General features: G+C 47.1%; 1 long non-coding RNA gene across 1 annotated transcript in view; it reads left to right on the plus strand.

Annotated features, from left to right (window-relative positions):
• The window catches only part of LOC109263910 (uncharacterized), a 36730-nt gene that overhangs the window by 9315 nt on the left and 14816 nt on the right, over nt 1–12599 (plus strand). The window lies entirely within an intron of this gene.

Consider the following 12599-nt stretch of genomic DNA (forward strand, 5'->3'; position numbering starts at 1 on the left):
TTTAGTTCTGGCTGCCGGTGTCTTCAGGGGCAATGTAATTGCTAAATGCGGTCGAACGGGCAGCCAGGGCCGGCGCAGGGCAAGAGTCACGGTGGTCAGCCGGGTGGCCGTCCTGGAGGGAACTGCGGTAGACAGCCGGGCTGTTTCAGGTAAAAGCAGAAAGGGCCACACCTCTGCAAGTGAGCGCTATCCGTGTGCTTATGCAGCCTTCACGTTTTCATTCATCGGTTCACCTGGACCGTACCTGGGATGCAGAGTAACCGGCCTTGTGGTTGAGAATGGGCGCTTTTGAGAAATACAACCACGCTCCAGTCCAGCCCGGCCACTTAACTCGTGCTGGGACTTGAAGCCAGTTAACTTAATTTCCCCAGTCCTCAGGTTTTCCATTGGTAATTTGGGATAGATAACCCGATAGAAAAACAAACCAAGAAATCAGAGAGGCGACCCACCGAGGACCAAATGCAAATGGCCAATAAATACATGAAAATATATTCAAGCCCTGGTTGTCGGGAAGCTGTAAATTAAGACGGGACCTCATTCTTGGAAATTCTTAGAAAGATTGATAATGTCCAGCATTGGCACGGGGGTCACGCCCCTGTTGGTGGGAAAGTGAATTGGTTCAACCACCTTAAAGGATCATTTGTCAGTCTCTTACCGTATGTTTTCTGTGCAAGTCCTTGGACTTCACAGTCCCGCTGCTAGGAACCTATCCTGAAGAAGTAATTGTGCATATGGATATGGGTGTTCATTATGGTATTGCTTGGAGTATTCTTTTTTTTCAAAAGGAATGGAGATGATCTGTTTCTCAGCAGAGAGGTAGTAAGTCCCAGGCGGGTGACTGCAGGTGGCCCTATAGCTTCAGATACCAGCAATTGGAACATAATGTGGCGGGAGAGGGGTGACGACAGCAGGAGGGAGGAAGGAAGATGTTCACGCTTTACTCTTCTTACTTAAATCTATGCTTTTGCATCTTTTCTGTCCCAGTTCACCTCTCTGCACCGCATACCTGCCGAGTTCCGTGGCTCAAGTTATGCAGATTGTTGTGGTAATCCCCAGGACGATTTCCTAGGTGTTCAGAAATGGTTTGGGGCTGATCTAGCTGCGTTTCAGGGATGAGACAAACTCAGGGTCTCCATGCTGCTCCGCCATCTTAACTCCTCTCCAAAGAACTATCGTTTCTCATCTTCAACAGTATGCCCTGTAAGGTCATCCCTGTTCCATATCGAGCTGTCAGGGCAACACTGAGATGTGAAGGCTGCAGCTGCAGCAGAGCTTAGAGGGAGAGTGTGAAATCAGAAGTTCGGATCTGGGCACCTGAAATCTCAGATGCCCCTTAGACATCCCAGTGGCGAAGTTAGAGGAGTCTGGTGTGGGGGTTGGGAATCGCATTTGATGAGGAGTCCCCTAGGGTTTATGGGTGGTATGGAGAGAAGTTCCATCAAAAAGAGAGGGTGGGTACCCAGAGCCAACCATAGTGGGCACCCAAGCCCTGGATTCCAGTGCCTTTGGCACGAATTGACTTCCGCTATGCATTTAAACACTCGTAGTGTCTTAATCAATCCTTCCCACCTATTGGCATCATTGGCACCTTATAAAAGTCTCCCTCCATCTTATGGTTAGCACTGCTTCCTGCTTGTCCTTTGAACCTACAGCTCTGTCTGGCTGAACTCTTTTGGTGGTTTCTGGAGTTCCCAGCTTTGCCTTCACTTGACATCCCATCTGTAGCTCCCCAAACTCCAAGCTTCGTAGCTTCAGGGAAGCCCTTCCTGCTCTTCCCGCTGAGTACCTCTGCCCACTGCTCTCCCCCGCTGTCTTCAAGACCCAGCCTAGGCAGAGCCCAGACCGCTTGCTCACTCAGACGTCAACAATTGCACGCTTTTTTTTTTTTTGTGTGTGTGTGTGTGTGTGTGTGTGTGTGTGTGTTTTGCAGTTTCTCATGTAAATCCCCAAAGATAGCCATTAATATCATCATTTCTATTATTATCCAGGCCACGTTGACAGATGAGAAAATGGAGGTTTCAAGGGCAGGCGGGGAATAACCTGCCAAACCCGCCCAGATGGGAAGTGTCTTAACATTCTATTGCCGCGTGACAAATTGCTACAAACTCAGCACCTTAAAACAGCGCACATGGATTGTTTCACGGCCCCCGTGTTTCAGGAGCCTGGGGGTAGCTTAGCCGGGCGCTCTGCTTCTGAGTCTGTCACGGGCTGCCGGCAGAGTGTCAGCCAGGGCTGGGGTTTCATCCGAAAGCTCAACGGGGCAAGGATCCGCTTCCAAGGTTCTCAGTGGTTGTTGACAGAATTCAGTTCCTTTGAGCTGTTGGTCTGAGGGCCTCAAATCCTTGCCACCTGTTGAACCGGAGGCCACTCTCTGCAGCTTGCTGTGGGGGCCCAGATTTCAGTCTGGGTGATGAACCAACCCCTGACTGACAGAATGTCCTTCTGTGGTGACAGCTGGGAGAGACGGCCGCTTGCTTCATCCGTGTGTGAGCTGACAGAGCAATGGAGTCTGCTGGCAAGACAGAGCCCATAATCTCTTCTAGCCTGATCTCAGAAGTGCCGTCCTGTCGCCTTTGCTATATTCTGTTGGCTAGAAGGAAGTTGCCAGGCCAGCCCACGCTCGAGGGGAGGGACCGTACTAGGAGGGGGATCACTGGGGGACATCGGAGTCAGGCTGCCACAGGAAGTAACAGCTGAGGTGTTAACTCAGTTATGTGAGCCTCCAGTCTTTGAGATCTTCTTTCTCTGCACGCCTGGATCCTCCTGGTTGTTCCCTGCTACAGTCTGAACAGAAAGATAACAGTAACCTCACTTGCCCTATGTGACTCCACCAGTTGAAAACTCTTAGCCAGTGATATTGAGTAGCCTGGTTTTAATAAGCAAGAAATGGGAGTTTCAAAATCCAAAACAAAGTGTTATTTATTTTAATGTTTTTAATGTTTATTTATTTTTGAGAGAGAAAGAGAGACAGAGTATGACTGGGGAGGAGCAGAGAGAGAAGGAGACACAGAATCCGAAGCAGGCTCCAGGCTCTGAACCGTCAGCACAGAGCCCGACGCGGGGCTCGAACTCACAAACAGCGAGAGCTGAAGTTGGACGCTCAACCGACTGAGCCACCCAGGCGCCCCAACAAAGGATTATTTAAAGCTGAGTAGCTTAAGTGATGCAGAGGACAGCACATGGTACCGTGTTATAAAGGCAGCTGATACAACTGTTGGCCCTTTCCAAACCAGTCTTGAACCCGCAGACCACTGGTAAAGAATCTCCGTATGCCCAACCCAGCAAATTGGCCTTTTATTGAATGCCGCCACTCCGGAGAGAGAGGTGGGTCAGCGGAGCAGGAGAAAGAAAACCAGGCATGACATTATCACCTCAGCCTTCTCTGTGAGCCGTCTTCCTCCAGGCCACTCGGGTGGACACAGATTTCAGTCTGGGTGATGAACCAACCCCTGACTGACAGAATGTCCTTCTGTGCTGACAGCTGGGAGAGATGGTTAGTGTCTGCCCTCTCGGCCCATGTCCCCCACCAGAACTCCCCCTGAAAACTTCTGACAGGGACAGTTTCCAGCACGGTGGCTTCTTGGCAACCTGTATGACAATCTGACATCCCTCTGCTCCCACGTCTGTTTTTCAGACCACTGCTGGGTTGGGCTCTCCCCTTACTGCCCCCACTCACCAGAATGGTCACTCGGTTTCCACGACTCCCATTCATCTCATCATCTGGGACCTTCTGTCTCTAGCTTGACCCCGATGGGTATATTTAATTAGTAACTATTTATTAAGAACTCACCATAGGGACATCTGGCTGGCTTAGTCAGTACAGCATGTAACTCTTGATCTCAGAGTTGTGAGTTCAAGCCCCACATTGGGTGTAGAGATAGAAAGAAAGAAAGAAAGAAAGAAAGAAAGAAAGAGAAAGAAAGAAAGAGAAGGAAGGAAGGAAGGAAAAGAAAGAGGGAGGAAAAACAATTCACTATAGGTAGATGTTCTTCCAGGCACTGAAAAAGAGATAATTCCTTGTATGTGGACATACATATACAGATACCTATGACGTAGAGGTTAAGGGCATAGTTTAGAAGTCAGATAAATCCTGCAGCTCCTGGCTGGCTCAGTCAGTAAAGCACGTGACTCTTAATCTCGGGGTTATGATTTCGAGCCCCACACTGGGTATAGAGATTACTTAAAAATAAAATAATTTTTTTTTTAAATAAAAGCTTTAAAGGGGCGCCTGGGTGGCTCAGTCGGTTAAGCGTCCGACTTTGGCTCAGGTCATGATCTCACGGTTCGCGGGTTCAAGCCCCATGTCGGGCTGTGTGCTGACAGCTCGGAACCTGGAGCCTGCTTCAGATTCTGTGTCTCCCTCTCTGTCTGCCCTTCCCCTATTCGTGCTCTGTCTCTCAAAAACAAATAAATGTAAAAAAAAAAATTTTTTTTTTTTTTAAATAAAAGCTTTAAAAAAAAGAAGTCAGATAGATCCTGCTGTTTAGTGGCAGTCGACTCTACTTGGCAAGTTCCTTAAACTTTCTGAGCCCCAGTTTCCTCTTCTGTAACGTGGAGATCAGTAGTCCTACCTTGTAGGACTGTTGTGAGAATTAAGTGAAATCATTCGTGTGCAGCACTTAGGACTATGCCTACCACACACGAAGCACTTAACAGTACTTAACACTGATCAGCACAGGACAGACCCTTAGCAGCTGTGTCCCGTCCCCACCAGACCGTAGGCTCCATGGAGGCTGGGACCACATCTCTCGCCTTTGCAGCTGCGGCCTCAGTACCTGGCACAACGCCTGACACACGGTAAGGGCTCCCTAGACCTTTGTGGAAAGGGCTTATAAATAAATAAATAATACTGCCGTGAGAGACAAAATATTTACCTAGTTCCGCTTTCCAGGGAGCGCGGAGGTCTCTGAATATCATCTAATTCAAAGTCCACCTTGGCTGGTAAGTGGCAAGTTCGGCCACCTAGTTAAACAGTTGACCAAGGTCTAATGGCGTAGGCTGGGACTCAGGATTCAGACTCTCAGCTCACTGCGTCCAGCATACCCAGTATGCTGACATCATCTTCCCAGCCCGACTGATGTGGCAAATAGGGAAAAGCCCCTCCGATAGGGACTTTCTAATTTGTGGTGACCATGACTCATTTTGAAAGAAACCATTCAGTTATCCCAGGCGTGGTGCTGAGCAAGTGGCAGAGGGAAAGCCAGCTGCCTTGTTCTTGTTGGTCCAAGAGTGTGATCCAAAGGTCTCTGCAGACTTCATCCGGTACCCCCGTGGGTCATTTTCCTGCATGGCGAGGCTATCCGCTCAAGCGTGACCAGCGGCCATTCTTGGAGATCAAGAACATATCTCAGTGTCAGGTGATCTGGCTTCTAGTCCAGCTGCACTAGCTGGGTGACCTTGGACACGTTCACTTAATGTCCCTGTATTTTCATTTTCTCCTCTGAAAGGGAGGGAAAGTAGCACCTGGTAAGGATTTAATGATACGATGCGTGACAGAAGGTACCCAGCACAGTTGCTAGAGCAAGCTTGTGGAATGGGATCCGAATGCAGGGCTGGCATTCATCATCCCCTGTGGTGACAGGCCCAGGAAATCTCCTGGTCCCCTGAATCTCCCTCGTAGCTGGCCTGATTCCCTCTGGCACATGGGGCCAGGTGGTGATTTTCAAGATTGATTTCAGAACAGAACTCGTTTGTATCGTTTTGTCTAAGTTCCATCCAAAACTTGACATGGGATTGGAACCGAAGTGTATGAAGCCAGTGGAGTCTGCACTCATCAGAGCAGAGCCGGGGACCTGTGACCTGCCCCTCGACCTTCTGAGGTGGCCTCCCACGTATCCCCCTGGGCCCCAGGGCTTCCCGGAACTTGGTTTGAAAACGACCCAACTAAAGTATTTTACATGGCCACTGTCAGAGTAAGAGTCGTATCAACACGTTATTATAACGCATTATTATTATTTATTGCTGACATTTATAGCACCGGTTCTCAGACTTGAGCCTGCGTCAGAATCACCTGGACATCTTGTTAAAACACAGGTTATTGGGCCCCACACCCAGAGTTTCTGATTCCATTATTTTGGGGAGGGACTGAGAGAGAATTTGCACTTCTTTTTTTTTTTTTTTTTAACGTTTATTTATTTTTGAGACAGAGACAGAGCATGAATGGGGGAGGGTCAGAGAGAGGGAGACACAGAATCTGAAACAGGCTCCGGGCTCTGAGCGGTCAGCACAGAGCCCGACGCGGGGCTCGAAGTCACGGACCGTGAGATCATGACCTGAGCCAAAGTCGGCCGCTTACCCGACTGAGCCATCCAGGCGCCCCGAGAATTTGCACTTCTAACTAATTCGTAGGGCTGCTGCCGCTGGCGTCTGGGAGCCCTGTGACAGCTGCCAATTTCACGTGTGCTTTCCGTGTGACGGGCACTGTGCTGGACTCTTCACCTGGGTCGTTTTATTTCATGCTCACAAGTGCACTTTGAGGGAGGGATTGTGCTATTTATAACCCTTATTTACAGATGAGGAAACGAAGGCTGAGAGAGTCAGATAACTTGCTCAAGGTCTTACAGCTACTGAGTGGAAGATTCCAGTCCAGTCCCCACGCTGCACCATAACGTTCAAATGAAAACGTTTTGGAAGGAGGGGATGGGCACACTTATTGCCCTATACTTACTTTCATTCACTGACCCAGGGCAAACAAGTTAATGAAATGAACTGGCTCTGAGAGAGAGGGTTCCAGCCCGGTTGAGGTTTAACGGAGAGCAGGAAAACCAGACACAACAGCAATGCTTGAAGAACTGTGCTTACCGAGGTATGCCCATTTGGAACACCTGGGAAGCCACACGACTTCTCAGGATACCCTGGAGACATTTGGCCAAGAAGGGGCGGTCCTTGTGACAAAGGATAGAAAACAAAATGGCACTTAATTCATTTATTACTTCATTCATTTGCAAAAACTTACTGAACGAACCTACCGAATATGCTGGGTGCTGTTTGGTGCTGGGGATACAATGGGAAGTAAAAATAGGCATGGTCCATGATTCTCAGACCCTACAGTACACTCAACATTATTAAGTCTAGTAACAATTTTGCCCGAGTCTTGATATCTTGAAATTCAGCTTTGGCCACAGGATTCTTTTGTGCCCCAGCCAGCTGGTTCTGGCTCTTACAAATCGTATTATCTTATAGTATCCGCGCTGTCTGTTGACCTAGTGAATTTCCATTCTGACTCATGCAGTTCAACCCCGTCTGACATCATCATCTCAAAAGTCTGTCTTCTCAATAGATCTTTTTCAAATTCTTGATTACGGACAGGATTTGGCTGGTCTTTGGTAACTGGTAGCTTTCAAATATGACTAATAGGTAGATGGTGTTTAATTGGTCTGTTCTTGTGTTCTTACTCATTACTGCTAATTACCCAGTGTGTTGGATATGCCAGGTGGATGCCTAATGACTGGTCTAATGACTGGAGCTGGAACACCATATTCAGATCCAAGATATCATGGTCCTGGGAGGCAGGTTCATGTGGTTCTTCATTCTGTCACCTAGCACCTTTCCTGTTAGAGTGGGTTTGAGGCGGCCACGTCAGATTCTAGAGATCGTATAGCACTGTTCGATTGCCAGGAAATGTCCCCTGCATCCTGGGCCTCGCCTGCTATGTGTGAAAACTTATGTGGATGAACACTCTGTGTTACTTGTTCCGATTTGGAATTGCCCACTCCAGCAAGGTTATGACCTATAAAAAAAAAAAAAGTATTAATTTAGTAGTTTTGACAGCTAGCACGCCAAGTTTCAAAGAATCCTGTGAAAGAAAGAAAATTAAAAGGGAAGAAAGGAAGGCTAGGAAAGAAAGGCTAGTGAGAGATCTGTGACTGATGTGAAATACAGAGTTTTTTACCATGAGCTCAAGGAACCCTCCAGGCTGCCTCCCAGAGACCCAATTTCTGGCTCTCTAATCTGTAGATGGTTTTGCATTAGAAACAAAGCTCAACTTAAGCTTCAAAGTAAGGAGTCAGCATTCCGGGCAGACAGAGGGACTGTTTGTTGTGAACAAGTGGCAGTGACCAGTCATCTCCGAGAGTTGTCCCAGAGAAAGAGTTTGAAACCCAGACTATAATGATAGCTGGCACGTGGGACCTGTGGAATGAAATCAGTGCTTCCAAAAAAGGAAACAATGAAAAACAATACAAAGAAGCAGCAGCCCACACATTAACGTTCATGAACGTACGTTGACATTGACATTAACTTTGGGTTAATGTCAGATTTTACTAACCAATCCCAACAGACCCGCTCGTGATTATTCTTACTGGGGCGTTTTCAGTGGAAACGTATCCAGTCGGTAAAAAGTTTCAGTAGTTGTGTTACGAAGGACACTATTTTCATTTTGACACAACATCAGCCTGGGCTCTTGCGCCCACCTAGATACCCTCATGCTGCCTACTCTGCCCTTGATTTGGGCGGAGTGCCCCTCCAGCATGACATTCAGCCTAGGCCCTATCCTTGTCTAGCCAGGGCCACAGCAGAATAGGGGACAGGGGAAGACGAGGGTGAGGAGTTGGGTAGCACTGAGTGTTTAAGAGCTCAGGCTCTAGAGCCAGAGAAACATAGGTTCCGATCTCAAATCTGCCTCTTCCTATGTGGCCCCGGGCCTCAGGTTCCTGATAAGTCTTGATAATAACGTTGACTCATTACAGAGATTCAGTGAGATAGTATACACTCAGGGTTTAGTGCATTGCATGGTGCATGATATATAATCAGCAAATGATCCCTGTGATTACTGGAGTCTTGGTCTTAGTATTTGTATGGGTGGTTTAAAAGAATAAAGTCGGTGGGTCAAGAGCAGTTCTCAGAAGAATTTGTACCAGCTATGAAGTTGGTCCAAATTAGTCTCTAAATCCATTATACAGTGCCTTCTAAAGAACATTCTACAAAAATTAAAAAGCCCTATGTCTGGGCTGCCCAGTATAGTTTAGCCATTGGCACGTGAGCTACTGAGCATGTGAAATCTGACTAGAGAAAGTCGATTTTCAAATTTAATTAACTTAAACGTAAGTAGCCATATGTGATCTGTGACTACCACGTTGGTCAGCAGAACTTCATAAGATTATAGTTGTCAAATCTGCACGAGAAAGGGCAGACATTGTGAGGGAAAAGTTAAATGTGAGTGGAAGGAAGCGTAGAGCTCAGAGGATTGAAAACATCAGAAAGAATCAAATGTTTAATGAGTGATGGACATGATTCTGATTACAGCCCCTTAGCACAAACACCAGTAAAATATGAAACATCTGTAAACATTAGAAGTCAAACAGTCCACTTTCAAGAGCTGTTTGACAAATTCTAATTCCACTGAAATGCAAGAGATTGAACTTTGACTTGGAATTTAGAGTCGCAAAATGTGCACCACTTGGTCAACAGCCCTGATGAATAAATGAGGCAGCATCAGACCTAATCGTGAATCCCATCAGGCAGAGAGGAGTTTCCTGAATGCCCTTCTCACGGTGCACGTTGAACTTGTACAGGTGAGAATCATTTTGGGGGAAAGATAATAGAGGAAGCAGTGTTTACATGATCACTGCTGAATTGGCAACGAGCTCGCTCTTTGGCAGCCTAATGAAAAAGCCCATATGGGGAGAAAATAAAGTTGGCATGTTTTCTGTTCCTACTGGCACAACCCAAGATACAGGTATACATGGTGTTTGTTCAGTAATAACTCAAATGTGTCACTGATATTGTGACAGAGTGTCTAGGGTCTATAATAAGTTTCAATATTAAAAAGAAGTACAATCCAGAGGGTCAGGGGTCTAAGATGAAAAAAAAAGGCTCAAACAGCACTGGTTTTATTTACATAGCAAGGCATATTTACACAGAGATCCTGCATAGTTGGGGTAAAAGTGGCTTTACCTTGGGAATGAAGAGACACGGTACCTTCATGGATACCATGTATGGATGAGACCTGGTTTCCGCTGGTTACCAGTTGGGGGCCCTTCAGCCAGTTATTTACATATTCTGTGCCCCACAGTTTCCACACGTGTAAAAATGGGGTTGGGACTGACTGCCTCATAAGATTCTTACAAGGGTCAAGTAGAAAACAATTGGGAAAACTGTAATGCGCTTTGCAAACGGGAAGTGTTATCATTGCCACTGTTGTTTTGACTTTCTCAGTAATGGTCCGAGAGAGTGAACAGCACAGCTGACCGTTTTACAGATGAAGGGACGAAGCTGAGAGGGCGGAGTTCCATGACTTGCCCAAGGTCATGGGCTGCCAGCACTGTGATGGCGCTAGAAACACTGGGCGGGTGTTAGCCGATGGACACAGAAGGTTCCTATTTCTTTTGAATCCTTTGCTTTAAGAAATGCTTAAACTCATGGGGTTGTGGGACTGGAACAGCCAGACTGCCTTTGGATCCGGACAAGAGGGCCCCATGTGTTAGTTAGAAGGGCCTGCAAACTGGACCAGATCCAGCCTGTTTGGGTAAATAACGTTTTATTAGAACACAGTTGTGCTCATTCATTTATGAATTGTCTGTGGCTGCTTTTGTATTATAGTGGCAGAGTTGAGCAATGGCAGTAGTGACCAAAGCCAAAACTATTTACTCTCTGGCCCAGGACCCATGAAGTGTACCCTCTCCTGGGTTCAAGGGCCCCAGTATCGCCAACCACACACAAATAAGTGTATCGAAGAGCACACGGGCATTCTCTCCCTGGGGATCTGATCAGCACTTGGCAGAGTGTGACCCATGCCCCCAAACAGCCACTGTCGTTACCCAGACCTCCACGTCCGCATCGTGTCCACGAAAGAGACCACCTCTGGATGCCGATAGGGTTTAGGGCTTCCACTGTTCCTGACTCTGGTGGGTACAGATGGCTTTGGGGTACGAGGAGGATTTGAGGTGCACTTAGACTTCTGTTACTTGGATCAGAAATGACACATCGATTAATTTGCCAAACGCTTCCCCTCGGCCAGCATAACGGGACTGGATTATTGCATAACCAAGTATCGGTTCCCAATGGAGTCAGGCATCCTTGCTTCTCTTTGAGTTTCGATTCCTGGTTCTGGTTCTAAGGGTGCTCAGAGATTGGTGTGGTATTTACAACAGATGCACATGGTAACTGGGGAACGGTTTGCAGTATTGGTGCATATTACATTTAAAAAATTTTTTATGTGGATCTCAAGATGAGATTCTTCAACTGGCAGCTTGACGGATGTTGAACACGAGAACCACGAATGGTTTTATTTTTCGAAGATGATTTTATCTAAATCATTTAAAATTTTTTTTAATGTTTATTTATTTTTGAGAGAGACAGAGACAGAATGCGAGTGGGTTAGGGGCAGAGAGAGAGAGGGAGACGCAGAAGCTGAAGCAGGCTCCAGGCTCTGAGCTGTCAGCACAGAGCCCGACGCGGGGCTCGAACTCACGAGCTGTGAGATCGTGACCTGAGCCGAGGTCAGACTCTCAACCGACTGAGCCACCCAAGTGCCCCTAAATAATTTTGATTTAAACTTTTGGCATTCGCATACTGTATGTCGTGTTTTGCCTTTCAATTTCAAGGACAAATTTCTAATTTTTGGAAGACATCTTTGGGAACATGAACATTGAAAATGGTTAATTTCTTCACCTTTATTTTAATTTGCATTATGTGATGAAAATATATGCAGATTTCATATACTCTGAATGCTCTTTTGACTTATTTTTATAGTCCTTTGGGCATTAATGTCAATGAAATAAGATCTGGGTTTCTTATTTATGATGGTAGTCACTCTTCTTTGGTTTTGGCAATAGCAGAAATGATATGCCCTATCTTTGATTTTTTTTTTTAAGACAACAGATGGGAAAGCGGGTGAATGGAATCATTAATATGGTTATTTTTCCCCATACCCCAACCGCCTGAAAGGAATTCTCAGTTACATGCATTACCTGTTACCTCAATATTTCTGGGAATCTATTTCTTTGGGGAGGAGAAAAGTTCTCTTCAGGATTAGGGCTACACAATCCCATGTGACTGCTTTCTGGAGGGTTCGGGTCTCTTTCTCCAGTGACTAATTACTAGGAGGCTGCTTCTCAGAGGTTCCTGCAGCTGCCAGCACCAAGTTCCTTGAAGCCCCATCTGTGGTTGTCTTGCCCAGGAGGAGCAGGAAGGGGCTGCTGGGCTGGCCTGGAAACTAGAAACGAGGTGGCCTTAGCCCCTTTTGTCCCATAGACGGCCGCTTCTCCAGGGGTGCCTCGGGACCAGCCAGCCACTCAGGGAGCCAACCAAAAGCCTACTTCTCCTGTGGTGGGGAGAGACACTTCCAAATCCACCCACGGCTCTCCTGGAAAACTGGCACAAGCCCTTGTTGAGTATCCAAGTGGCTGCAAGGCCAGCGCTCAACTCTGGCACCCCGGCACTTGGGGGAGCTTCTCCCACACTCCGGAGGAAATACGTATTCGTTCATGCATTAGCTCACTCACTCACTGAGCAAATGTTGACTGCTTGCCCACTGTGCCAGCCGCTGTGGTGGGCCTGAGGCACACTGTGAACGTGGTCTTCTTGCGGTATAGTAAGAAATATATCTGGCCTTTGTCTCTGGTTCCTAGTGCCGAGCTTCCAAAACCCCTGGAACTTCG

This window comes from Panthera pardus, unplaced genomic scaffold (assembly GCF_024362965.1).
Source record: "Panthera pardus isolate Hobbes unplaced genomic scaffold, ASM2436296v1 HiC_scaffold_8, whole genome shotgun sequence".
Classification (NCBI taxonomy): Eukaryota; Metazoa; Chordata; class Mammalia; order Carnivora; family Felidae; genus Panthera; species Panthera pardus.